Source organism: Ranitomeya imitator, chromosome 7, assembly GCF_032444005.1.
Source record: "Ranitomeya imitator isolate aRanImi1 chromosome 7, aRanImi1.pri, whole genome shotgun sequence".
Classification (NCBI taxonomy): Eukaryota; Metazoa; Chordata; class Amphibia; order Anura; family Dendrobatidae; genus Ranitomeya; species Ranitomeya imitator.
Window position 1 is genome coordinate 14,251,054 of NC_091288.1, and position 27,592 is coordinate 14,278,645.

Sequence of the window (27,592 nt, forward strand, 5' to 3'; positions counted from 1 at the left end):
CTCCTCGGCCAAAAAGTAGAACAAATGACAAAGTACCTTGTATAACCCACTGATCCACCATAACCTCTAAACCTGCGTGTACAGTAAAGAGCTTGGACTAAATAATGTAGACGTGGTGTAAGTATCTCCTGTGTATGGAAATAGATGTAATAAAATGAAAAGAAAATCCTGAAGTGATAGGTGTGAAGGTACAGATATTATACCAAGGAAAATGCTGGGTACAGAGGGGCAAAGGACCGTGGGGTATAAGAAATAGGGGCACGGTCAGTCTTTTGTTACTTTGTTTTACTGTTTAAGGGTTCGGGCGACTAAAGGTACCGTCACACATAGCGACGCTGCAGCGATACCGACAACGATCCGGATCGCTGCAGCGTCGCTGTTTGGTCGCTGGAGAGCTGTCACACAGACCGCTCTCCAGCGACCAACGATCCCGAGGTCCCCGGTAACCAGGGTAAACATCGGGTAACTAAGCGCAGGGCCGCGCTTAGTAACCCGATGTTTACCCTGGTTACCATCCTAAAAAGTAAAAAACAAACGCTACATACTTACCTACCGCTGTCTGTCCTCGGCGCTCTGCTTCTCTGGTCTGGCTGTGAGCTCCGGGCAGCCAGAAAGCAGAGCGGTGACGTCACCGCTCTGCTTTCCGGCTGACCGACGCTCACAGCCAGAGCAGGAGGAGAGCAGAGCACAGCGCTGGAGGACAGACGGCTGTAGGTAAGTATGTAGTGTTTGTTTTTTTACTTTTAGGATGGTAACCAGGGTAAACATCGGGTTACTAAGCGCGGCCCTGCGCTTAGTTACCCGATGTTTACCCTGGTTACCAGCAAAGACATCGCTGAATCGGTGTCACACACGCCGATTCAGCGATGTCTACGGGGAGTCCAGCGACGAAATAAAGTTCTGGACTTTCTTCCCCGACCAGCGATCTCCCAGCAGGGGCCTGATCGCTGCTGCGTGTCACACTGGACGATATCGCTAGCGAGGACGCTGCAACGTCACGGATCGCTAGCGATATCGTCTAGTGTGACAGTACCTCAACTCTAGGAAGCTGAAATTATAGCTAAAAGATGCCGGCGACAGAGACGCAACTAATCCGCCAGCGAAGCCGCTACAGGAAGAAGACCGCCGTCTTTTTAATGAAGTGGCTTCATGTAGGAAAACCTCAGGGGTCCGCTGGGTGGAACAAAAAAATCCAAGCAATCTGCCGTTGTTTATTGGGGGTTGTTTTTACAGCATTCACTTTGCAGTGTAGATGATCTGGTAACTTTACTAAATGTATATTTTTTTTTTTAATGTTTTTTACATAAAAAAGGTAACAAAAAAAATAGAATATGGCAACATAAACCAAATTTTGAAGACCGATATTTTTCTATCTACGGAGCTGTATTAGGCCTTGATTTTTGTGGGGGTGATTTTTTTTCTTTTTACAATTTGGAATATTTTGAATAGGTTTTTTTATTCCATATTTTTGAGTAAGACGACCAAAAAGGCAAAACTTCTAGTGTTTTTTTTGTTGCAGCATTTACCGTATTGAATGCATAATTTAATGTTGATGAAGCATTACCAAATATGTATGTATGTATATGTGTGTGTGTATATGTGTGTATATATATATATATATATATATATATATATATATTTATTATTATTATTATTATTATTATTATTATTTTAGGAAAAGTGGATTGGTTTGTAATATTCTTTTTTTTGTTATTTTTGTATCTTTTAGTTATTTATTTTGTCCCTTTAGTGAATCATTTGAATTCATGAAGAATCTTATGAATTCTTCAGCCTAATCCTTTTAAAAAAAGCAGTGTTATTACATCCTTTTGTGGGAAGGGGCTAAGGGCACCATAATCCTTGTCAGATTCGTGTTTCTTCTTCCTTCGACTGGTTGGTGGAGGTCCCACTAATAAAATTAAAGGAGTTTACCCACCATAGAATTATGCCACATTAATTGATTTCATTGCTCAGATCAGGATGCCCGGAAGTTATTTGCCATTAAAGTAAATGGGCAAAAAAATAAACCAGCCAGCACCCAGTGCATCTATGGCCCCTGCTCTGCACGTAGAGCCCACCCCTGGTCTTAGGTTGGGGTCCCTCCTATATAATCCAATAGCTCTGATTCTTTACAATCCACCATTAGTGGTGAACCATGAAATGTATTCGAGCACTTGCAATGGCTGATCTCATCCAATGTCTGCCACAGGAAGAACTGCTCCGAAATCAGCCACTGGTGCTGTTGAGATACTTGGGACCGATGTGCCACAGTCGCTGGGCGTCCAGTGGTTTAGTCCTCAGCTGAACTGTCCAATATGCGGCTGCCTCTCTCCATGCTTCATGTCATATATTGCATGGACAGCCCCTTTAACTAGACGTTCATCCAACAGCCCCCAGGTGAGGGGATCCTATGGTTTCATTGGGAGGTTACTACTCATCAATAACTGAAGAATTTCCAGTTTCCTTACACCCTGTACTCTCTGACCCCTGAACTATCCTACTTCCATCATCAGTCATTATGGCCGGGTAATGAGCTCCTGCTGGTTGATAACAGAGCAATTAGTCACCTGCTTCTAATTCCTGCACCTCTCACACAAATTCCAGGCAAATTACACTGCAAACGACAGTTCCGTCTGTGCGTTCCCAGACCGGGGTGATAAGGAGTCAGGGCTGAGACCCAGGGGCCGGTGTAGGACCGCGCCGGGCGAAAGTCTGTGTCACCAATACCTCTCTGTAGGCGATGATGACAGCGGGTAATATGGGATAGAAAATATATGGTGGCTCCAGTCATTTATTTCCGCTCTCTATAATTTATACTTTTTATATCCCAGATTGCGACCACATAGGACGGAAACGCTGCTGAGACACGGGAACAGTGGTTGTTGTCTGCACCGATTTTATCCATGAGCTGCTGACATTTTCTTTGCAGAAATTAACTTGAGATCAAATCCGAAGTTCATCAATTAATGTCGCAGATGAATCGTGGTTTTGCTGAGGATTCTAGTTCTATAGGGTATTCAGAATCCGCAGTAAAACATTTTGCCTTTAGCCCCTGAGTCAGTACTTTCTAGAACCACCTTTTCTGCAGGTATTGCTGCTGTCTTTCGGGGTCTGTCTCTCCAGCTTTCTCTGCAGTCTTTAGGGGTCTGTCTCTACCAGCTTTCTCTGCAGTCTTTTGGGGTCTGTCTCTACCAGCTTTCTCTGCAGTCTTTAGGGGTCTGTCTCTACCAGCTTTCTCTGCAGTCTGTTGGGGTCTGTCTCTCCAGCTTTCTCTGCAGTCTTTAGGGGTCTGTCTCTACCAGCTTTCTCTGCAGTCTGTTGGGGTCTGTCTCTCCAGCTTTCTCTGCAGTCTTTAGGGGTCTGTCTCTACCAGCTTTCTCTGCAGTCTTTAGGGGTCTGTCTCTACCAGCTTTCTCTGCAGTCTTTAGGGGTCTGTCTCTCCAGCTTTGCACATCTAGAGGTGACATTTTGCCACTTATTCTTTGTCCTCTCGCTCAGAGACGTCTGTGATCACAATTTTCACGTCACAGATTCCCTAGGATTTGAGTCTGGACTGTGACTGGGCCGTTCACACACAGGCATATGCTCTGATCTAAACCCTCCATTGTAGCTCTCTCAGGATGTTTAGGGTTCTTGTCCTACTGGACGGTGAACCTGCGCCCAAGTCTCAAGTCTTTTGCAGCCTCTTAACAGGTTTTCCTCCAGGATTGCCCTGTATTTACCTTCATCCATCTTCCCATCACCTCTGACCAGCTTCCTTGTCTCTGCTGAAGAAAAGCCTCTCCACAGTAGAATGCAGCCACCACCATGTGTGACGGTGGGGATGGTGTTTTCAGAATGATATGTAGTGTTATTTTTCCGCCACACATAGTGTTTTGCACTTAGCCCAAAAAGTTCTCCTTTGGTCCCATCTGAGCAGGGCCCCTTCTTCCGCTACATGGCTTTTTGCAAACTGCAAACGGGACTTCTTATGACTTTCAAAAATGGCTTTCTTGTTGCCATTCTTCTGTAAAGGTCAGTTTTGTGGAGAACACGACTAACAGTCATCTTGCGGGCACATTCTCCCACTTGCACTGTGGATCTCCAGAGTGACCATGGACCTCTCTGCTGCTTCTCTGATTACTGCTCTCCTTCCTTGGGATATTTGTTTAGGTGGTCGGCCAAGTCTTGGTAGGTTTGTAGTCACGCCAAACTCCTTCCATTTTTGGATGATGGTTTGAACAGTGCTCCTTGAGATGTGAGGGATAGTTCAGCAGTGGAAAACCCCTTGTAAGAGACCTCAAGGTGTTACTCAAATTTCACAAGACATTTTTGGAAGTGTCCTATAAAGACAAACCGATTACAGGCTGCCAAGCAGCCGGGAACCCCGTGATTAGCTGCAATCTGTAGGGAAACCTGGCAGTAAATGTTTAATTTCCCTGCAGCTCCCCCACAGGAAAAATGAAGCATTACACAGTTCCCATAGAAAGCAATGGACTGTCCATATAATGCACGGATGTCCTGGGTCCTACAGAGAGAGACGCTGCTCTTTTATCTGCTCTATAACCATTGAAGGGCCCCACTGTCCTCTAATAGGGGCTCTTGGGCCAATATACGGTATAACGGGGTCTCCGCTGCCCGCTCCATTTGGCTGCCATGTGGAGTTTATCAGAGGGCAATGTTCTTCCCAATGTTCTAGGCTGAGCCCCAGCATTATTTGGCCATGAAATGTGGCTATTCCTATTGACGCCTTATCCCCATGTGTCCTCCCTGCAGTTTGTCCAGTGTGGGTAGTGGTTAATGATTATACCGCTGGCAATCACTGGTCATTATCTTGGTAATGATGGACATTAATTAAAAGCCAAGGTCTGGGCAGACGCTTTGATTTTTCCATGGGAATCAGTCATCCCAGAGCAGCGCAAAACAGAGACGACCGTTTAACCTCTGAATCGCTGGGAGGCTTAGCTGTGGGTATGTAGACTTTTGCAACGGTTCTTCATTGCAGCTAAAATAAAACATGATGCAATTTTGCAAATAGTCTGAATTAAAAACCATATTATCTTTTGTACACAGCTCTCGTGTATCTATGTGTCTTCATAGTAACAGTAGATGGCGGCGGGGGCGCCCGTCAGGGTCTACTGACTGTCCTGCATTGGAAGGAAGAGGTGTCTGTAGGGGGTCACACAATCCATTACAGTTGGGGGTAAGGTAGTAATAGACAAGCACACACTGCTAAAAAAAAAAATAGTATTTCGTACATTTTTTGCAACTTTTGTGACCATAGACAAGATAAGACCCTGAAATCCGTGAATTCAGCCTTATAGACTACGTATGGGGGCAGAGAACAGATCAGAGACTTCTGCTGGTGTCCATCTGGGCAGATCATCTAGATCAGACTGGAAGATGGCAGCTCCGGCTTTGTGCCCCCCAGCTGGGAATGGCAGGTTAATCAGGAAATTGGTTGGGGGCAGGGAAGCGAAATGCTACTAGTGCGTCATTAAAGTGATGAACTGGTTAGGCCTCATGTTTATGTAACAGATATTTCTAATCCATATCTGACACACTTTTAAACTCTCTGCAAGGTCAATCACGCGGCTACTGAAATATTCAAAGTTAGTGGGGCGATACTACTTTACAGTAAGCAGCAGTGATGGGTTATTTGCTGCAGTACCGCAGTGTGCCACCAGGGGGTCTTGTCCTCCATGTCTTGGACATTATAGCTGAACTTGTTTCTTAGCCAAGTTGTCATCTTGCACATTTGGTTTTTTGTGGGTTTTTTTTTTTTTTGCTGCTTTTTATCCTCATATTTTCTGCAGGTGTCCACGCCATAATTTGCAATTACAATCTTTTCAGATTATTGCATTTTCGACATTCATTTTAATTTTTTTTTTAATTTGATGCTGATTTGAAGCCGCATTTTTAATGTTTGTTCTTTTTTTAATACAAAAAAACCCTTGATGCTGCACTTAAAAACGTAACTGCATTTTACATGTATTTTTCAGGTTCCCTATAAAACCACTATAGATAAAAAGTGCACAATTTTACGGCTTGTTTAGGCGCACAGCGAGCAGGAAGTTTCATTACATCACATCCTCTTTGCTTGGACTGAAGGTTTTTCTGCACAAAAAAAATGCAGCGGAAAAAACATAATATTTATGCTACGTGGGAACATGGACTTCTAATACAGTCGCTTTGTGGCAGACAGAACTTTGGCTACCCCAGGAACCAAGATGGGCTATGATGCTTCTCTTTTCCTTAAAGGGACTCTGTTGGCACAGAATGACTGTTCAAACCCAGCACAGGTGCTCAGTGCACCCTTGGTGTGGCCAGAACTGCAAGTCTGCAGTTACTCTATGTGACTGCAGTCTTGTGAATCCTCGCATCACGCGCACTGTGTCCTGTGAGGATTCTCCCGCGTCCATGCCGGGAACAGCGGTAATGTGACCACAAGTACACAATATGCACACGCGCAACCTCACTCAATAGAAGTGTATGGCGTGAGACCAGAAGTCTAGTCGGATTGTGGCCGGGAATATGCATATTTCATATTTGTGGTCACATGACTGCCGTTCCCGGCGCTTACACCAGAGAATCCTCAGAACGTGTGATGTGAGGATTTCCACGCCTCCAGTCACATACAGTGGTGACTGCAGACTTGTAGTTTTACATCGGACAACCCCATTAAGTGCACCGTCCCATCTCCTTGTTTTCCATCTATCATCATCCTCCTCTGGCCCTATAAATCCAGAGCTGTCAATCAAAATAGATGGGGGCGGAGATGCACTGAACTGTTCGGCCATGGCAATGGTGCACTGAGCGCCTGTGCTTGGTTTGAACAGTCATTCTGTGCTGACAGTACCTTTTAATAGATATCTATCTATTTCTCTTCATTTATCTCAGATTATGGTTAAAGAATTGTTTTCAAAATAGCGGGTTATCCCTAGAATCCACAAGAGAGGGATGACTTGCTGATTGCTGGGGGTCTTACCTCTGGGACTTCCAGCGATCCTGAGAATGGGGCTCTGCAGAGTTCAGTCTTGAATGGAGCGGAGGCGCACATTCTCATCCTCGGCTCTATTTCTTGCCTATGTGGTTTCTGTAAATAGCGGAGCGCTACACTCGGCGTTCTTCATCAGTCCCGAAGACAATGGAGCGAAGGTTGAGCACGTGCACCTCCACTTCATTCAAGATTGGGGGTCCCAATTGTCTGGGACACCATGATCAGTAAGTTCTCCGCTATCCTTGCTATGAACAGGGGATAACTTGTTATTTTGGGAATAACCAATCCGTGTTCTTTGTTTTCTGTTTCTTCTCAACATTTAACCCCTTAACCACCGCCGATACGCCTTTTAACATTATCAATTAAGGGTGCTTAAACCACAGCTTAACGGCGCTGTGGAAAAAGTGTATAGCGCCCCCCAGAGTCATAATTTCTCCGGGGTCTCGGTTGCCAGGGGTAGCTGAGACCCCAGAGAACATGATTCGCGTCGGTATTTACCGACCCTGATGTTGTGATCGCCGTTATTAACGGTATAACAGCGACCGCCGCCCCCCCCCCAAAAAAGGCCAATTTTCCATTTAATTTCTCTCTCCTCTGATGTGATCGCACAGAGAAATAGGGTCCCCCGATCCCCCAGATACCTCTGTTGTCCCTGGATCCTTCAGCATCCCCAGAGAATTCCCCCGGGCTGCCGGCAACTTCCGGGAGAAAATGGCGGACACACTGCGCATGCGCAGTGCGCCCGCCGAGACCTGCCAGTTGGCACCTGGCAACATTAGGAAAATTTTCCTACTGGTTCATTTTGTCTATCATAGTGATAAAAAAAGTAATTTAAACCCCTTTTATCACCCCCTTAGGTAGGGAAAAATAAATTTATTTCCATTTTTCCATTGGGGGTAGAGTTGGGCTAAAGTGAGATGGGCTAGGGCTAAGTTTGTAGTTAGGGTTAGGGTTATGGATGTGCTAGGGTTAGGGTTGGGATTAGGGTTAGAGGTGTGTTGGAGTTAGAATTAGGGGGGTTTCCACTGTTTAGGTAGATCAGGGGGTCTCCAAACATGACATGGCGCCACCATTGATTCCAGCCAATTTTTCATTCAAAAAGTCAAATGACGCTCCGTCCCTTCTGAGCTCTGCCATGCACCCGAACAGTGGCTTTCCCCCACATATGGGGTATCTGCGTACTCAGGAGAAATTGCACAACAAACTTTGCGGTCCATTTTCTCCTGATACCCTTGTGAAAATGAAAAAAATTAGTTCCAAATTAAATTTTTTGTGAAAAAACTAAAATGTTCATTTTTTTCCTTCCACATTGCTTTATTTCTCATAAAGTACCTGAAGGGTTAATAAACTTCTTGAATGTGGTTTTGCGCACCTTGAGGGGTGCAGTTTTTAGAATGGTGTCACTTTTGGATATTTTCTGTTACTTTGACCCCCCCAAAGTCACTTCAAATGTGAGGTGGTCCCTAAAAAAAAATGGTTTTATAAATTTTGTTGGAAAAATTAGAAATCGCTGGTCAACTTTTAACCCTTATAACTTCCTGACAAAAAAAAATTGTTTCCAAAATTTGTGCTGATGTAAAGTAGACATGTGGGAAATGTTATTTATTAACTATTTTGTGTGACATACCTCTCTGATTTAAGGGCATAAAAATTCAATATTTGAAAATTGCAAAATATTCAAAATTTTTGAAATATTTCAGTTTTTTTCATAAATAAACGCAAGTCATATCGAAGAAATTTTACCACTATCATGAGGTACAATATGTCACAAAAAAACAGTCTCCGAATCAGCGGGTTCTGTTGAAGCGTTCCAGAGTTATAACCACATAAAGTGACAGTGGTCAGAATTGAAAAAATTGGCTCAGTTGTTAAGGGGTTAAATATCTCTGCTTTTGTCACAGGAACATTCTTGTGTTCAGTCAGATGCTGGAAATTTATTGAGACTTCACATCTGAGGGTTTGCTACAGTTGTTCATGCGTACACCATACTCTGTGAGCTGATACATTGTAGCCATGTGGAATGGGATTTGTGCTGCTGATGGATTCAATTGTAACAAACCTTCAGCTGTTTGTGGATGTAAGACTATCGTCACACTGCATCGATTGCCTCCTTTTAACATGCGTTTCCAATATAAGCAGTGACGGTGGCATTGCACCCCTCATTGGCTGTAATGGAATCCATTTAATGTTTATATCTTGAAAAGTCGTTACTAAACTTATTATATGTCCAGTGAATATCACCAGCAAATACAGTAAATGCGTCCAGCCCAGGATCCGTCTGCTGGACGAGGCTCCGCACCGCTCGCTATCTGGAGACATTACAGTTTGATTACTTATGATCTACGCCCATGGCTGTGGCGCTGTGCTGCTGTCATTCCCATGATTGATCACGCTCGCCGTGTCCCTTCTTCCACCTTCAGTCTCTTATTAAAGATCCGGTGTGTAAATGAAACTAATCACCCAAAGTACATTTTCATTCTCCCTTTATTGATCGTTACCGTCCCCGTGGCATCACCTGACCTCCAATTAACTGAATTAAATTCTGCGCTAGACTTCTTCACTGCCCGTGGCCAGCAATGTCCGCCTGTGGCCAGCAATGTCCGCCCATGGCCAGCAATGTCCACCCGTGGCCAGCAATGTCTGCCCGTGGCCAACAATGTCCGCCCGTCGCCAACAATGTCCGCCCGTGGCCAGCAATGTCCGCCCGTCGCCAGCAATGTCCGCCCGTGGCCAGCAATGTCATCTCCATATCACAGAATGTCACAGGATCTATCATTCACAATTGGTGATGTCACAGCTCACCTCCTCCTCCTACTGTACAATGAGCTCTGCGCAGGTTACAGAGCATGCTCACATCACTCTCCCATAGACATCTGTGAATTCTTTCTAGTGTTTTGTCCCCATTGGTCCTCTCAGCTGCTGTAAAACATATATGTATAATTTTCTACTTCTAATTAATAAATAGGTGATACAGTTATATGAAAAAGTTTGGGCACCCCTATTAATCTTAAACTTAATGTTTTATAAAAATGTGTTGTTTTTTTTTGCAACAACTATTTCAGTTTCATATATCTAATAACTGTTGGACACAGTAATGTTTCTGCCTTGAAATGAGGTTTATTGTACTAACAGAAAATGTGCAATCTGCATTCAAACAAAATTTGACAGGTGCATAAGTATGGGCACCCTTATCATTTTCTTGTTTTAAATACTCCTACCTACTTTTTACTCACTTACGAAAGCACTTTTTTTGGTTTTCTAACCTCATTGAGCTTTAAACTTCATAGCCAGGTGTATGCAATCATGAGAAAAGCTACTTAAAGCTTAAAAAATAATTTTTATAATAGATTAATAGGGGTGCCCAAACTTTTTCATATAACTGTACATTGCCTTTACCGTTGACCTTCCTGACAATGATGGAAAACCCTCGTAGGAACTCCTACGTTGGTATAAGTCCACATATTAAAGGCCCTTTTTTTGTGGGACAATCTCGTGATGTATTGGGTGGTTGGGGGCTCTAGTATCCAAATCGCACTGTTTATACAAAAAAATGCACAAAATAAAAAAAATAAATCACGATGTGTAAGGCTACGTTCACACTAGCGTTCCGCTAGTGTGCGTCGCCTTAGCGTCGGGCGACGCAGCGGCGACGCACGCGTCATGCGCCCCTATGTTTAACATGGGGGACGCATGCGTTTTTGTGTGTTGCGTTTTGCAACACTTGCGTCTTTTTTGCCGCTAGCGTCGGACCAAGAAAACGCAACAAGTTGCATTTTTCTTGCGTCCGATTTTCGGCAAAAAACGACGCACGCGTTGCAAAACGCAGCGTTTTTGCGTGCGTTTTGCCGCGTTTTTGTGTGCGTCGTGCGTTGCGTCGCCGACGCAGCGGCGCGCAATGCTAGTCTGAACGTAGCCTAAGTGCATCTCCATGTTTCAGGAGCTCAGCCTTGTCCTCCTCCTCTCTGTCCTGTATATGGCTGTGAGGCAACTGACTGCAGCAGGAGCCTCCCCCCTTTGCTTTGTGTGCAGTATGTCAAAAATTGATAAGCCTGCCCCTTGGATAAGGGTTTTGGGCTTAAGTGGGCCGTCAGCCAAAGATGGGACTGATCAGCAGGAGATTAACCCTTTGTTCTGTCCGGGGCGGCCATATTCCTATTTCTGGGTTTAGTGTTCCTCTAATGCAGCAGATCTTTGCAGGCACCATCATGTGTCCATGCTTACCTACATTATAGACCCCACTGAGGATCTTTTGACACAATGGATATTTCATACCCCTGGGCATCGCTTGCTCAACAGTAGTTTAGGGGTTAAATTGCACTCCCATAATCATTATTGGGTGTTTTTTCTCTTGCTGCATTGACGCCACATCTACGGAGACCTCATAAATATAAAGAGTCCATTACTCACAGCCTCCTGTGCCCATTACCTTGATTGGCTGAAGATATATTTATACAAGGCGGCCATTTATTAAGGGGAGTATTCGCGTCTGAGCCGCACGCCTCGTTCCGCCATTATACATCCTGTCACTTCAATCAGTCAGACTGACAGAGAAGCAGAAGTAGCGTCCCCATTGTTCTTCAGTAATGACAGTTTCTCCTGTTAAGTAAAGGGTTAATATATCCCCACTCATGCGCTTTCATTAATGTATAATGGGGCTCAGTCATCAAAGGCGCAAAGTATATCCACATATATGTACATACGGCACTTGTGTATACAGAAGGCAAGGACGACATTTATCCATTGCCATCCATGAACCTGGCACACGTGGCATCAGTGAACACATCACATGGACAAAATTGTTGGTACCTTCTGGTAAAGTAAGAAAACAATGGTCACTGAAATAACTTGAATATCAACTAATGAAAATCAAACTTTCCTTGTAAATTTTGTTTCAACAGAAACATTAAAAAAAGACTAATAAAAATGTCCTGGACTAAAATGATGGTTCCCCTAGAAAAGATTAAAAATAATGTGACCAAAGGGACATGTTTAGACTAAGGTTTGTCTGGTAATTAGCATTATAGTCGTCTACAAACTCTGAGTTATTCTGCTTCTTTAAAAAGTGAAAAATAGACACTGTTCTGTTTGGTATCATGGTGTGTACCACTTGAAAAGTAGTCACTGCTGTTTGGTATCATGGTGCATATCATGTGAAAAGTAGTCACTGTTCTGTTTGATATCATGGTGTGTACCATGTGAAAAGTAGTCACTATTCTGTTTGGTATCATAGTGTATATCACGTGAAAAGTAGTCACTATTCTGTTTGGTATCATGGTATGTACCACGTGACAAGTAGTCACTGTTCTGTTTGGTATCATGGTGTGTACCATGTGAAAAGTAGTCACTGTTCTGTTTGGTATCATGGTGTGTACCACGTGAAAAGTAGTCACTGCCGTTTGGTATCATGGTGTGTATCACGTGACAAGTAGTCACTGTGCTGTTTGGTATCATGGTGTGTATCACGTGAAAAGTAGTCACTATTCTGTTTGGTATCATGGTGTGTACCACGTGACAAGTAGTCACTGTGCTGTTTGGTATCATGGTGTGTATCACGTGAAAAGTCACTGTTCTGCTTGGTATCACGGTGTGTACCACACTCAACATGGAACAAAGAAAGCTGAGGAGAGACTTGTCTCAGGAAATTAGAAGGTTAGAGAAAACCTGTTAAAGATAAAGGCTATAAGATGACTCCAGTTTGGTGTTCCTGTTACTTTTTTATTTTACAGCCTTTGGCTGGATCTCAAGTCATGGCGACTTGATGGATGAATGCTCTGTAGGAAGATCGATCTTGTGCATCCTAGATAGGTCACTAGGGTTTTCTCCTAAGTTATCTTGATAGTACCAAGCCATCGGGTTGCTGGTCTTCCAGTTAAGGTACCTTCACACATAACGATATTGTTAACGATATCGTTGCTATTTGTGACGTAGCAACGATATCGTTAATGAAATCGTTCTGTGTGACAGCGACCAACGATCAGGCCCCTGCTGGGAGATCGTTGGTCGCTGAATAAAGTCCAGAACTTTATTTGGTCGCTGGACTCCTGCTGACATCGCTGGATCGGCGTGTGTGACACCGATCCAGCGATGTCTTCACTGGTAACCAGGGTAAACATCGGGTAACTAAGCGCAGGGCCGCGCTTAGTAACCCGATGTTTACCCTGGTTACCATGCTAAAAGTAAAAAAAACAAACAGTACATACTTACCTACCGCTGTCTGTCCTCCAGCGCTGTGCTCTGCACTCCTCCTGTACTGGCTGTGAGCCGGAAAGCAGAGCGGTGACGTCACCGCTCTGCTTTCCGGCTCCCAGACAGAACAGGAGGAGAGCAGAGAAGCAGAGCGCTGGAGGACAGACAGCTGTAGGTAAGTATGTACTGTTTTTTTTTTTTTTTACTTTTAGGATGGTAACCAGGGTAAACATCGGGTTACTAAGCGCGGCCCTGCGCCTAGTTACCCGATGTTTACCCTGGTTACCGGCATCGTTGGTCGCTGGAGAGCGGTCTGTGTGACAGCTCTCCAGCGACCAAACAGCGACGCTGCAGCGATCCGGATCGTTGTCGGTATCGCTGCAGCGTCGCTTAATGTGAAGGGGCCTTTAGCCTCGTTCCTTCTATTCTTCCGACCATGATGTTCCCGGTGATCCTTGTTTCCAGTGACATTTCTGGCTTGATTTGTTCCAAGGTTGACTTGTTTCTTCTTCTTGCCATCCATGGTACTACAACTGTACATATTATTGAGAAGTTTAAGATATGAGACTGTAGCCGACCTGCCTGGACGTCTCCTGCACATAGTCTCATACAGAGGACCAAAAAAAAATCAAAGATTTGCTTTAAATGGCTATTAGATTGTAAGCTCCTCTGGTGCTGAATCTTCGCTATCCCTGAACTCTTGAGATGTTACTCGCAACAAGTTGTCCCCTGGGAACCATTACAGGCCTGATCATCCACATCAGTTTGTAGTCCTGGCTGCTTCTGTAATTAGGCTAATGAAAAGGGGAATGGGCCAGGGGGGCATCTGTGACCACCATTGTGCCGCCTGCCCCAGTGCGGCCCAGTGTTCACCTTGGGTGTCTTAACCTTGTCCCTCCATCCCACTATTCACCAGCCTGAAAGCCAACACACTCCCAAACACATCTGTCACTCCCTCCGCCACAATGGCCGGGTCATTTGTCATTGTTACCAGGGGGTCTGCAGACAAATTAACACCTATTAATACTAATGGATGTTCAGGTCTTCACATACAACAAGTGTCTGGACCCCCCCTGGCCTCATCTGCATACTAATCATTAAAAGCCTGAAAGGTCACAGGGTCAATAGGACACTTATATCCCTGCAACCCCATGTGAAAGCTCCACCATAAATCTCCAGGCAGCTGACCTGATGAACCAGGGCTATTGCCAAAGGGTTTTTCAATTTCCTAAAATAATCTGAGAAGGGTCATAAGAATGAAATCTTGTAAGATACTGCACTATTATAAATCCCCAATAATCATATTATGGGTCAGGACCTGGAGGAATTATATCCCGGAATGAAAAAGCCCAGATTAAGTATCCGTCTGCCCTGAAGCAAAGTATTTTACTAATTCCTACTTTACTATCGCATTTAAGTGAAGCTTTTTTTTTTTGTTTTGTAAATATGCAATTTTTAAAAGAAAAATGGCAAAGTTTTTTATTCTTTAAGGGATTATACTGAATACTCTATAAAGCAGTTTTATTTTTTCTTAAGTTTTACTTCTTAAAAAAGTTTCTAAATCTCTAAAAAGTTTTACTTTTTAAGGTACAGATTAAATAAAAAGTAAGAAGATGTTTTTTGATTTTATGAAAATAACATGCGATCACTTTATAAATAAAATGTATCTACAACTTTTTTGAATCTTCCAAAACACATTTGGGTAAAGTCGAAGGAACCTAAAAGGGTATGTTAAAATTCAACACCCAATTGCAACCTTTTTTTTTTTTTTTTAGCACGTTTTACATTAACATGGTGCAGGTTCCTTTCACTAAGTAAGTATAGTGAATCTGTTTGGTTGCGTAAGACAACACCCACTCACATTAAGTCCACCCAATTTTCAAAAAAGTGCCAAAAGTTGCAACGTTTTTGCACTAAAATTTGCATCTTTTCTCTTTCCCTATTCTTCTGTTATAAAATTCCTGATGGTCCCCCCACCTTCTTAAAAAAAGTTCAACAAGAATGAAGAATTGGGGGCCATAGTGCGCCATGATTTTGATTTTTTTCTTCTTCATTCAATTTGTATAAAGCCTCTGATAAGTCAGAAAATGTATTAACATAGACCCTTCAGCACTGTTAGAAAAGAAAGAATTAGACCAGTGTGAACCCTGTGCAAAATCTAACTGACTTTTTTCATTTTTTGCCCCAAAATAGTTAAAATGGCACCATCCGATAGATAAATTTTGTGCAATTTTTTTTTACTCGTCTGTTGCCTTTTTAGCACCTTTTTTTCTTACAGCAAAAATCACACAGTCCTTTAAAGTATTGCACATTAGTCTTCGACTGCACCAAAATTCTGAAAAGTACAAATGATACGTTTAGTTTCAAAATATCTCGATAAGGTAAACTGTTCCCATAATAGCAAAGTAAAAAATGCAAAAAAAAAATGCTCTAATAAAATAACAAATAAGGGGCAAATATAAAAGTTGTTGTTTAAGCCATTTTTACTCCAGAACAAAAAGGTGCAAAGACGATGATGAATCAGAGCCAAATTGTAAAGACTCCTGAGAGAGGAGAGGGCAGGCGCCGGCCGTTCACCCCACCGGTATTCACCGACCGCCTATGAGAAGGGCGCAGTGACAGACGGCCACGTCCAGGACATGGAGGATGCTGGGAACGTTCGTGGCAAACAGAGGAGAGGGCATGGGGCGGTCACCCTTCCCAGTGTCTCCATGTCACGGCATTGTGGTGCTGACGTTCAGATTAATGGCGGAGCCTCCCACCATTGGCGAGTAGTCACTCAGCACCAGAAATTGGAGTAATGTCATTTAATCCAATCTACAGGATATTTATATACTCAAAAATGTTCAGGGCCAATTATATATATATATATATATATATATATTCTCTATGCTGACGCCAGCGTATCTGCATCGTCAACTGGAGTCGGCGGTCGTTTGAAAATATCACTTAATTTACATAAAACTAAGTTTTAATTTATATACAGGGAACTTTTGCCGTTATCTGTTATAACATTTAATTTTTCATGGTTTGCAAGAACTCTGCTAATTGTCAGTGAAAGAATTTAAATGTTTAATCCAGACGTTGCAATTCTGTACAGACTTAATAATTCTCCAAACTGAGGGTTTGTTGCAATTGTATCCAGCCTGTGAGCTGTAGATGACTCTGGGGCAGCGCAGAAAAATTGTGCCACTACTGCAACTGCAAGGAATAGTTCACCGCTGTTTGCATTTTTTTTTTTTTTTTTACTAAGGCAACTCTTGCAGTCATAGTTTTGCCATTTTACCACCAACCCCCTAGGAACACAGTGAAGACTTCAGGCTGATACATTGTAACAAAATATCATGAACAGCACCATGGAATTAATGGTGCTATATAAATAAATAATAATAATAAACTTATCGAGGCATAGAGGGATTTGTGGTGCAACTGTAATAGGGTTGTAAGAAAATTGTCCTGACTTATTGCAAGACTTCTTGTGTAAATGTGGTTGAGAAAAATTATAAAATCCATACCTCACTGGAGAGGGGACATATCACCCTCGCATTGAATGTATAATATTACTTATAACTGGAGAAGTGAGAAAGAGATGACACTAAGTAGAACCTCCATTGAAGTAGAACCTCCTGCCATGGACAGGTAATTACCACAGGGAATCTGCGGAAAACCAGCCAAGTCTAGGATTTGTATACTCCGAGGTGAAGAAGTATACTTCTGAAGCAAGAGCTTCTTCTGTTCAGAGGAATGATCTCAGACACTCTGGAGCCAGTGGTCTGTGATGAATATTGGGGTTTGCATCAATCTGATATGTATGGCAGATATATTTTCGGCATCGAGTCAAAGTGACAAACATGCATTCACGTACATCACCTTAAGGCCTGCCTAACACCTCCAACTTAATATCAGCAGATGGATGATGCTATCCATGCCATGTTTCATTACTATAGAAGAATAGAATTGTGATAACAATATCTCCAGCCTGGGACCTCCAGACTCAAAGATTATCCTGAAAGTTAGGGATCTCCTAATCTTCTAAAGACCTAGCACATCCCCGACCATATGAGCTCACCAAGGAGAGGTATATGGGCGAAACCTTGATCTACTAAAAATCAGAGTTTATTATTATTATTATTATTATTATTATATATTGTTATGCGCCTTTTATTCCATTGTGCTTTACATGTGAGGAGGGGTATACATAATAAAAACAAGTACAATAATCTTAAATAATACAAGTCACAACTGGTCCAGGAGGAGAGAGGACCCTGCCCGCGAGGGTTCACAATCTACAAGGGATGGGTGACGATACAGTAGGTGAGGGTAGAGCTGGTCATGCAGCGGTTTGGTCGATCGGTGGTCACTGCAGGTTGTAGGCTTGTCGGAAGAGGTGGGTCTTCAGGTTCCTTTTGAAGGTTTCGATGGTAGGTGAGAGTCTGATGTGTTGTGGTAGAGAGTTCCAGAGTAGGGGGATGCGCGAGAGAAATCTTGTATGTGATTGTGGGAAGAGGAGATAAGAGGGGAATAGAGTTTGGGTTTATGTCAGTTCTGGAAGACACAGAACTCTGTGATTCTGTACGTTGCTCTAAGGAGTTTCTCTAAGGCCTCTTTCACACATCAGTGTCTCCGGTACGTGTACTGACAGTTTTCTCACGTACCGGAGACACTGACACACGTAGACCCATTCAAATGAATGGGTCTATGCACATGTCTCTGTGTTTTCACGGACCGTGTGTCCGTGTGCAAAACACGGAGACATGTCCGCTTTTCTCCGGCAGCACGTACCGCAATAAGTCCCGCACATGTGCACACGGAGAACAGTGTGCACACTCCTCCATGTGCACGTACCGCCCGCAGGAGAGACAGCGCTACAGTAAGCACTGTCCCCCCTGTGTGTGGTGCTGAAGCCGGCATTCATTCCTTCTCCCCAGCAGCGTTCGCTGGAGAGAAGGAATGAAAAATCGCTAATTACAGTGATGAATATGCGCATATTCGTCACTGTAATGAGCGGTACCATGTGACCGCTCACACAGGACCTGCTGCCGGCACTGAGAGCATACATCGCAGGGGCTGGGTGAGTATTTCTCGGCAAGCGGGGGGCCGCACTGGGGATGGAGGGGGCGGGAGGTGACTCACAAACTTTATTTTTAAGGAAAAAAAAAAACCTTGATTTTTCATTCCTTCTCTCCAGTGAACGCTGCTGGGGAGAAGGAATGAATGCTGGCTTCAGCACCAAAAGCAGGGGACAGCGCTTAACTGTAGCGCTGTCTCCTGCACGGTCCGTGTGGTCCTCAGTCAGCACACGGGCGGCACAGGCTGCCGCACGTGTGCCACACTGATGTGCTACGTGAGCGCACGGACACGGATAACTCCGGTACCGATTTCTCCGGTACCGGAATTATCTGGACGTGTGAAAGAGGCCTAAGGAGTGCTTCTCTCCGCTGAGCTCTGATCCATTTCCGTGACAGGTTTAGTACCGTATATACTCGAGTATAAGCCGAGAATTTCAGCCCATTTTTTTTAGGCTGAAATTGCCCCTCTCAGCTTATACTCGAGTCATACCCAGGGGTCGCCAGGGGATGGGGAGCGGGGGGCTGTCTAATCATACTCACCTGCTCCCGGCGCGGTCCCTGCAGGTCCGTGGTTCCCTGGCGCCAGCAGCTTCTTCCTGTAGTGAGCGGTCACATGGTACCGCTCATTACAACAATGAATATGGACCCCACTCCACTTCCATAGGGGTGGAGCCAAATATACATTACTGTAATGAGCGGTACCGTGTGACCGCTCACTACAGGAAGAAGCTGCTGGGGAACAGACGTGAAGGGACAGCGCAAGGAGCATGTGAGTATGACGGGGGCAGTGCGCGATATTCATCTGCTCCTTGTTCCACCATCGGCGCCGCTGCGTCTTCCCTGTTCTCTGCACTGACGCTCAGGTCAGAGGGCGCGATGACGCGATTAGTGTGCGCCGCTCTCTGCCTGAACAGTCAGTGCAGAGGACGGAAGACACAGCGGCGGGCTGCGATGGAACGTGGAGCAGGTGAATATAGCAAGTGCCGGGGGCCTGAGAGGTGAGTATGTAATTTTTTTTTGCAACAGCATATGGGGCAAATATCTGTATGGAGCATCTTATGTGGCCATGTGCAGCATTATATGGGGCAAATATCTGTATGGAGCATCTTATGTGGCCATGTGCAGCATTATATGGGGCAAATATCTGTATGGAGCATCTTATGTGGCCATGTGCAGCATTATATGGGGCATATATCTGTATGGAGCATCTTATGGGGCCATGTGCAGCATTATATGGGGCAAATATCTGTATGGAGCATCTTATGGGGCCATGTGCAGAATTATATGGGGCATATTTTAATATGGAGCATTTTATGGAGCCATGTGCAGCATTATATGGGGCGTATTTTGTATGGAGCATCTTATGGGGCCATCATGATCTGTATGGAGCATTATATGGGGCTCCTGATTCAATATGGATGTTCAAAAACACTTACCAACCTACTGACCTACTTTTATTGGTATCTATTTTTATTTTTGAAATTTACCAGTAGCTGCTGCATTTTCCATCCTAGGCTTATACTTGAGTCAATAAGTTTTCCCAGTTTTTTGTGGCAAAATTAGGGGGGTCGGCTTATACTCGGGTCGGCTTATACTCGAGTATATACGGCACTTTTTTGCTTTTGTTATCCCTTTTATTCTGTGTAATTGTATATACCGTATCGTTTTGTTCTCATTTTGTAAGCTCTTTGTATATCTATTTTTATTAAACTTTGCCTATCTTTCCGGATTAAATATATAAAATTGTGTAGCTCAGTAAACGGCACCCCTGAAGCCCTCCATATATATATGGAGGTGTATATATGATGTGGCCATTGTGGTCTTCCTAATACCCGGCCACTGACAGCAAACCGAGATCCTGAAGTTGAATAATTCTAATAAAAAGCAGCAGAACTTTTCATTGTCCTTTCCTCTTTATTGTACCCTTTTACCGGGCGCTGCTGCCGCCATGCTTGGGGCGCAGCGGGGATCTGAAAGCCTCTTGATGCCAGATACTGTATAACATCAGATGTGTTTGTGGAGCAGCTGGAGCCACATCTGCCCCCGGCTCAGGCCCCGGAGACCACCGGGCTGAATTCACAGTGACATATGCCGTTTACTGCCTCTGTTAATATATCACCCGCTCTGATAAACGCACCAATACGACAAGAGGATCATTCAGTGAGCTGCACCCCGACACATGTATCCGGGCTCTGTATTCTACTCATGTCATTGTATGGACAGGGGCCCAATATAAGACCTACACCCGGCCCCTCCACACCTGACCTGTACTGTATCCATCATGGTATAGATAGAGGGTCCTATGAATGATACCTGGGGACATCACTGACCTGTAGCCCTGCAGTCGACACATTTCTAATGTACCTGTTCCAAGATATCTGCTTGCTGTCAGTGAATATGAAGGGTATGTGCACATCATATTCTCCTCACCGCAGAAGGTTCGCTACAATTGTATCCAGTCCAGATAATCCTCTGAGATACAATGTATCAGTGCAGGTAACTATCAGGACTGGAGGGAGATTCATAGAGGATTGTCTATCCTGGAGGTATTGGATACAATTGTAGCAAACCTTCAGCCCTAAAGGATTAGGTCAGGTTGGGTTTAACCCCCATAGATCGAAATATTAATAGATAAGTAGTGGACTGTGTAGTAGAAAACTGTGCACCCGCTCCCTGGTCCGGTTATTCTTCACCTTTCACACCTTTTACTTTCTAGATCCAGATTTAATTTCATAATCGTATTTTTCTAACAATTCTAACTTTATTTAATACGCTGTTTCCTGTGTAGACGCAGATCCGTGATCAGTTCTGCATCCGCCACAGCAGGGAGCCATGGAAGGAGGATTCATGCCAATCTCGGCACATCGCTCTCCACGAGGAGGAAAGTTGCCCCTAAGATCTGAATAAATGTTGAACACTTTTCAGGTTAGAACTTCTAATACAGGAAAAATATATATTTGTGGCATGTTAGCCAGAAGATAGAAAAATATTACAACCTGAGACTCGTCAATCAGTGGAGAATAAAACGCTCCCACTCCTCCTTATCTATGAACGCCTGATATTTCCTGCCATTGCTGTGTCTCCCACATTGATGGTTCTGCTTCACGTCACTTGTCTCATTGCTGCCTTATTCCTGTGTCCTGTTGTGTATAAATCTGTGACTCTTCAGATCTTCTGTTATACTGACGCCTGATGACGAGACGGAGGAGTCTCCAAAGCTGCAATTTGTGACTATCTTTACAGTTAGCCATTAAAAGGGATCAACTACTGAGGACTCTCAAATTGTAATATTGTTAGGACTGCTAATGTGAAGCATCTGTCATTACTAATGACTTGCTGTCCCCTGCTGGTCAGTATGAGTAGTGCTCGATCCTCTGCTGTCTTCTGCTGATCAGAATCAGTAGTGTTCTGTAATCTGATTGGTCAGTATGAGTAGTGCTGTGCAATCTACCGCCCTCTGCTGACCAGTATGAGCAATGCTCTGTCCTCTGCTAGTATGAGTAGTGCTCTGTAATCTACTGGTTGGAATAAGTAGTGTTTTGTACTCTGCTGGTCACTAGGAGTACTGCTGTGTACTCTGCTGCTCATTCTAACCAGTAGAGGATAGCAATGTATAATCTATCACCCTCTGCTGTTCAGTATGAGTAGTGTTCTGTAATCTACTGGTTAGTATGAGTAGTACTCTGTACTGTTCTGGTCAGTATGAATAGGACTCTGCTATCCTCTGCTGGTCAGAATGAGCAGCACTGTGTAATATATCACCCTCTACTGGTTGATAGTAGTGCTTTGAAACCTTGTGACCTCCGCTGGTCGATATAAGTGGTACTCTGTAACCTTCTGTCCGCCGCTGGTTGGTATGAGTAGTGCTCTGTAACCTTCTGTTCTCCGCTGGTCGGTATGAGTAGTGCTCTGTAACCTTCTGTCCTCCGCTGGTCGGTATGAGTAGTGCTCTGTAACCTTCTGACCTCCGATGTTCGGTATGAGTAGTGCTCTATAACCTTCTGTCCTCCGCTGGTTGGTATGAGTAGTGCTCTGTAACCTTCTGTCCTCCGCTGATTTTTATGAATAGTGCTCTGTAACCTTCTGTCCGCCGCTGGTTGGTATGAGTAGTGCTCTGTAACCTTCTGTCCTCCGCTGGTCGGTATGAGTAGTGCTCTGTAACCTTCTGACCTCCGATGTTCGGTATGAGTAGTGCTCTATAACCTTCTGTCCTCCGCTGGTTGGTATGAGTAGTGCTCTGTAACCTTCTGACCTCCGTTGGTCGATAGGAGTAGTGCTCTGTAACCTTCTGTCCTCTGCTGATTTTTATGAATAGTGCTCTGTAACCTTCTGTCCTCCGCTGGTTGATATGGGTAGTGCTCTATAACCTTCTGTCCTCCGCTGGTTGGTATGAGTAGTGCTCTGTAACCTTCTGTCCTCCGCTGATTTTTATGAATAGTGCTCTGTAACCTTCTGTCCGCCGCTGGTTGGTATGAGTAGTGCTCTGTAACCTTCTGTCCTCCGCTGGTCGGTATGAGTAGTGCTCTGTAACCTTCTGACCTCCGATGTTCGATATGAGTAGTGCTCTATAACCTTCTGTCCTCCGCTGATTGGTATGAGTAGTGCTCTGTAACCTTCTGACCTCCGTTGGTCGATAGGAGTAGTGCTCTGTAACCTTCTGTCCTCTGCTGATTTTTATGAATAGTGCTCTGTAACCTTCTGTCCTCCGCTGGTTGATATGGGTAGTGCTCTGTAACCTTCTGTCCTCCGCTGGTTGATATGGGTAGTGCTCTGTAACCTTCTGATGTCCGCTGGGCGTTAGGAGTAGTGCTCTGTAACCTTCTGACCTCCGCTGGTCGGTATGAGTAGTGCTCTGTAACCTTCTGACCTCCGCTGATCGGTATGAGTAGTGCTCTGTAACCTTCTGACCTCCGCTGGTCGGTATGAGTAGTGCTCTGTAACCTTCTGACCTCTGCTGATCGGTATGAGTAGTGCTCTGTAACCTTCTGACCTCTGCTGGTCGGTAGGAGTAGTGCTCTGTAACCTTCTGTCCTCCGCTGATCGGTATCAGTAGTGCTCTGTAACCTTCTGACCTCCGCTGGTCGGTATGAGTAGTGCTCTGTAACCTTCTGACCTCTGCTGATCGGTATGAGTAGTGCTCTGTAACCTTCTGACCTCCGCTGGTCGGTAGGAGTAGTGTTCTGTAACCTTCTGTCCTCCACTGATTTTTATAAGTAGTGCTCTGTAACCTTCTGACCTCCGCTAGTTGGTATGAGTAGTGCTCTGTAACCTTCTGACCTCCACTGATCGGTAGGAGTAGTGCTCTGTAACCTTCTAACCTCCGCTGGTCGATATGAGAAGTGCTCTGTAACCTTCTGACCTCCGCTGATCGGTATGAGTAGTGCTGTGTAACCTTCTGATCTCCGCTGATCGGTATGAGTAGTGCTGTGTAACCTTCTGACCTCCGCTGATCGGTATGAGTAGTGCTCTGTAACCTTCTGACCTCTGCTGATCAGTAGGAGTAGTGCTCTCTAACCTTCTGACCTCCGCTGGTAGGTATGAGTAGCGCTATGTAACCTTCTGTCCTCTGCTGATTGGTATGAGTAGTGCTATGTAACCTTCTGTCCTCTGCTGATCGGTATGAGTAGTGTTCTGTAACCTTATAACCTCCGCTGATCGGTATGAGTAGTGCTGTGTAACCTTCTGACCTACGCTGGTCGGTATGAGTAGTGCTCTGTAACTTTCTGACCTCTGCTGATCGGTATGAGTAGTGCTCTGTAACCTTCTGACCTGCTGGTTGGTATGAGTAGTGCTCTGTAACCTTCTGACCTCCGCTGGTCGGTATGAGTAGTGCTCTGTAACCTTCTGACCTCCGCTGGTTGGTATGAGTAGTGCTCTGTAACCTTCTGACCTCCGCTGGTTGGTATGAGTAGTGCTCTGTAAGCTTCTGACCTCCGCTGGTAGGTATGAGTAGCGCTATGTAACCTTCTGACCTCCGCTGATCGGTATGAGTAGTGCTGTGTAACCTTCTGACCTCCGCTGGTCGGTATGAGTAGTGCTCTGTAACTTTCTGACCTCCGCTGGTCGGTATGAGTAGCGATATGTAACCTCCTGACCTCCGCTGTTCAGTATGAGTAGTGGTTTGTTCATTATTGCCACACTGATTTCTCCCAACCCTGCACCGGTAGTGGGGTCAATAAGTAAATACCAGGAAAGGATGTCCTGTCCGGGTAGTAGCCATTTGCAATGTACTTGTCTGATGCTTCCTCCATGTCTCAAGTGGAAATGCTGAATCCTAAATTCCTCCCATATCAGTTCCCCTTCAGTGCGGGGCTTCGTTGGGTATATAAGACGGAACGTGGGTCAACAAGCGTCAGATCCCGTATTATCATGTGAGCTGCAATTTTTGCAGTTTTAATGTGGCCACAGTATTGCATGTCATGTACACATGAAACCTTATCTACTTCTATTGTAATAAATCATAATGAGTGTGATAATCGGCCAAAATGTATCTCCGTAGAGTCACAAGGGTTTTATGTAAATCTCACTTATATTCTACATATTTGGTGCACACTTGCTACAGATTAAGGCATAAGCAAAGTTTATTGGTAATTCTTCTGATAATCTTGGACTGGTTGGTAAACAATCTAAAATAAAGTTGCAAAATGCCAGTTATTTTATTGTCTTGTAATATCAGTGAGTGCCTCAAGATGGCAGTAAAGTCCTTGTAATTGTAAATTCCCTCCGGAAGACAATAGATGCACCTGAGGACACAGGTGTGGTTACTGTGGTCCTGTACCTGAGATCTGAGCTATGACTGACATTAATAATCTTTATTTTTATATAGCGCTAACATATTCCACAGCGCTTTACACTTTGCACATATTACCATCGCTGTCCCCGCTGGGGCTCACAATCTAGAATCTCTATCAGTATGTCTTTGGAATGTGGGAGGAAACCGGAGAAACCGGAGGAAACCCAGGCAAACACAGGGAGAACATAGACATTGTCAATGAAGAAAAATAGCCGTTGTCTTATAGAATGAATCATATTCATCATTAATCTTACTATTGCAATTGCTCCCCAGCTTACTGCAAAGCTCCAAATCCCACTGGAATAGTAATGTCGCAGCCACTGGAGAGTGGTAGGTTATGTACATGGGCCTAATCAGTGCAGAAACTGTCAAATAGACTTTGCGTTTCAGTTCCTCACCTTTCTAAAGATCTCTGCTTGCTGTAAGAAGCTGAAAATCTGCACAGACCTAATACTGTGTCCAGCTATTGCCCCATATCACGTCTCCGCCATGCCTCAAAACTGGAACAATACGTCCATTTTGAACTGTCCTCCCACCTCTCCTCCCGCTCCCTCTTTATAACCACTTACAATCTGGCTGCTGACCGCACCATTCCACCGAAACTGCCCTGACTAAATCACCAACGACTTACTAGCTGCCAAATCCAAGTGCCTCTGCTCTGTCCTCCCCCTCCTGGATCTGTCCTCTGCCTTCTACACTTCTCTGTCCTCCTCCTCCTGGACCTGTCCTCTTCCTTCTACACTGCTCTGTCCTCCTCCTCCTGGACCTGTCCTCTTCCTTCTACACTGCTCTGTCCTCCTCCTCCTGGACCTGTCCTCTGCCTTCTACACTACTGTCCTCCTCCTCCTGGACTTGTGCTCTGCCTTCTACACTACTGTCCTCCTCCTCCTGGACTTGTGCTCTGCCTTCTACACTGTTCTGTCCTCCTCCTCCTGGACTTGTGCTCTGCCTTCTACACTGCTCTGTCCTCCTCCTTCTGGACCATTCCCTATTATTACAGACCCTCTCATCCCTTGGCATCACAGACTTGGCCCTCTCCTGGATCTCATCATACCTAACTGACCGGACATTCAGCATCTCCCACTCACACACCACCTCCTCACCTCGCCCCCTATCTGTCGGAGTCCCACAAGGTTCAGTCCTAGGGCCTCTGCTCTTCTCCATTTACACCTTTGGCCTGGGACAGCTCATAGAATCTCATGGCTTTCAGTATCACCTCTATGCTGACGACACACAGATCTACATCTCTGGACCAGATATCACCTCCCTACTAACCAGAATCGCTCAATGTCTGTCCACTATTTCATCCTTCTTCTCCTATAGATTTCTAAAACTTGGATAAAACAGAATTCATCATCTTTCCCCATCTCACACGACCCCCCCAACGAACCTATCCATTACAGTAAATTGCTGCTCATTGTCCCCAGTCCCACAAGCTCGCTGTCTCGGGGTAATCCTTGACGCTGATCTCTCCTTCACACCACATATCCAAACCCTCTCCACTTCCTGCCGACTCCAACTCAAAAATATTTTCTGGATCCTTACAATCAAGAATCTGCTAAATCACTAGTGCATGCCCTCATCATCTCCCGCCTCGACTACTGTAACCTCCTGCTCTGTGGCCTCCCCTCTAACACTCTCGCACCCCTCCAATCTATTCTAAACTCTGCTGCCCGACTAATCCACCTGTCCCCCCGCTATTCCCCGGCCTCTCCCCTCTGTCAATCCCTTCACTGGCTCCCCATTACCCAGAGACTCCAGTACAAAACCCTAATCATGACGTACAAAGCCATCCACAACCTGTCTCCTCCATACATCTGTGACCTCGTCTCCCGGTACTTACCTACACGCAACCTCCGATCCTCACAAGATCTCCTACTCTACTCCCCTCTTATCTCCTCTTCCCACAATCGTATACAAGATTTCTCTTGCGTATCACCCCTACTCTGGAACCCTCTACCCCAACAGATCAGACTCTCGCCTACCATCGAAACCTTCAAAAAGAACCTGAAGACCCACCTCTTCCGACAAGTCTACAACCTGCAGTAACCACCGATCGACCAAACCGCTGCATGACCATCTCTACCCTCACCTACTATATCCTCACCCATCACTTGTAGATTGTGAGCCCTCGCGGGCAGGGTCCTCTCTCCTCCTGTACCAGTTAGGACTTGTATTGTTCAAGATTATTGTACTTGTTTTATTATGTATACCCCTCCTCACATGTAAAGCACCATGGAATAAATGGCGCTATAATAATAAATAATACTTCTCACAACTGAGGGTTTGCTACAATGGTCCCTGTCTACACAATCCTCTTTCATCTAAAGCCAACAGTAGTACAAATCTCTGTCTTGCTTGTTTGCTACAATGTATCTGTTTATCAGTCTGGATACAGTTGTAGCAAACTTTCAGCTGTGAGAAGTATTAGGTCTCCTCACCCAGGTGTTACCTCTCTACTTTTCAGTTTCTTTTGCTTTTTTCTTGTCATTTTGTGCTTTCCTAACCAGTTTTTTTAGAAGTAAGCGAGAATTTTCTAATTCACTGATGGCAAGCAGAGATTTT

The 27,592-nt window shown here is 44.7% G+C and overlaps 1 long non-coding RNA gene across 2 annotated transcripts in view; it reads left to right on the plus strand.

The window, feature by feature from the left end:
• The window catches only part of LOC138644417 (uncharacterized), a 301,511-nt gene that overhangs the window by 55,301 nt on the left and 218,618 nt on the right, over positions 1-27,592 (plus strand). Inside the window, exon 4 of one of the 2 annotated variants that reach the window (XR_011314613.1) lies at positions 21,023-21,159. This is a non-coding gene — a long non-coding RNA (uncharacterized lncRNA). Of the gene's footprint in view, positions 1-21,022; positions 21,927-27,592 lie in introns of those variants that run through there. The other variant, XR_011314612.1, reaches the window with a different exon arrangement.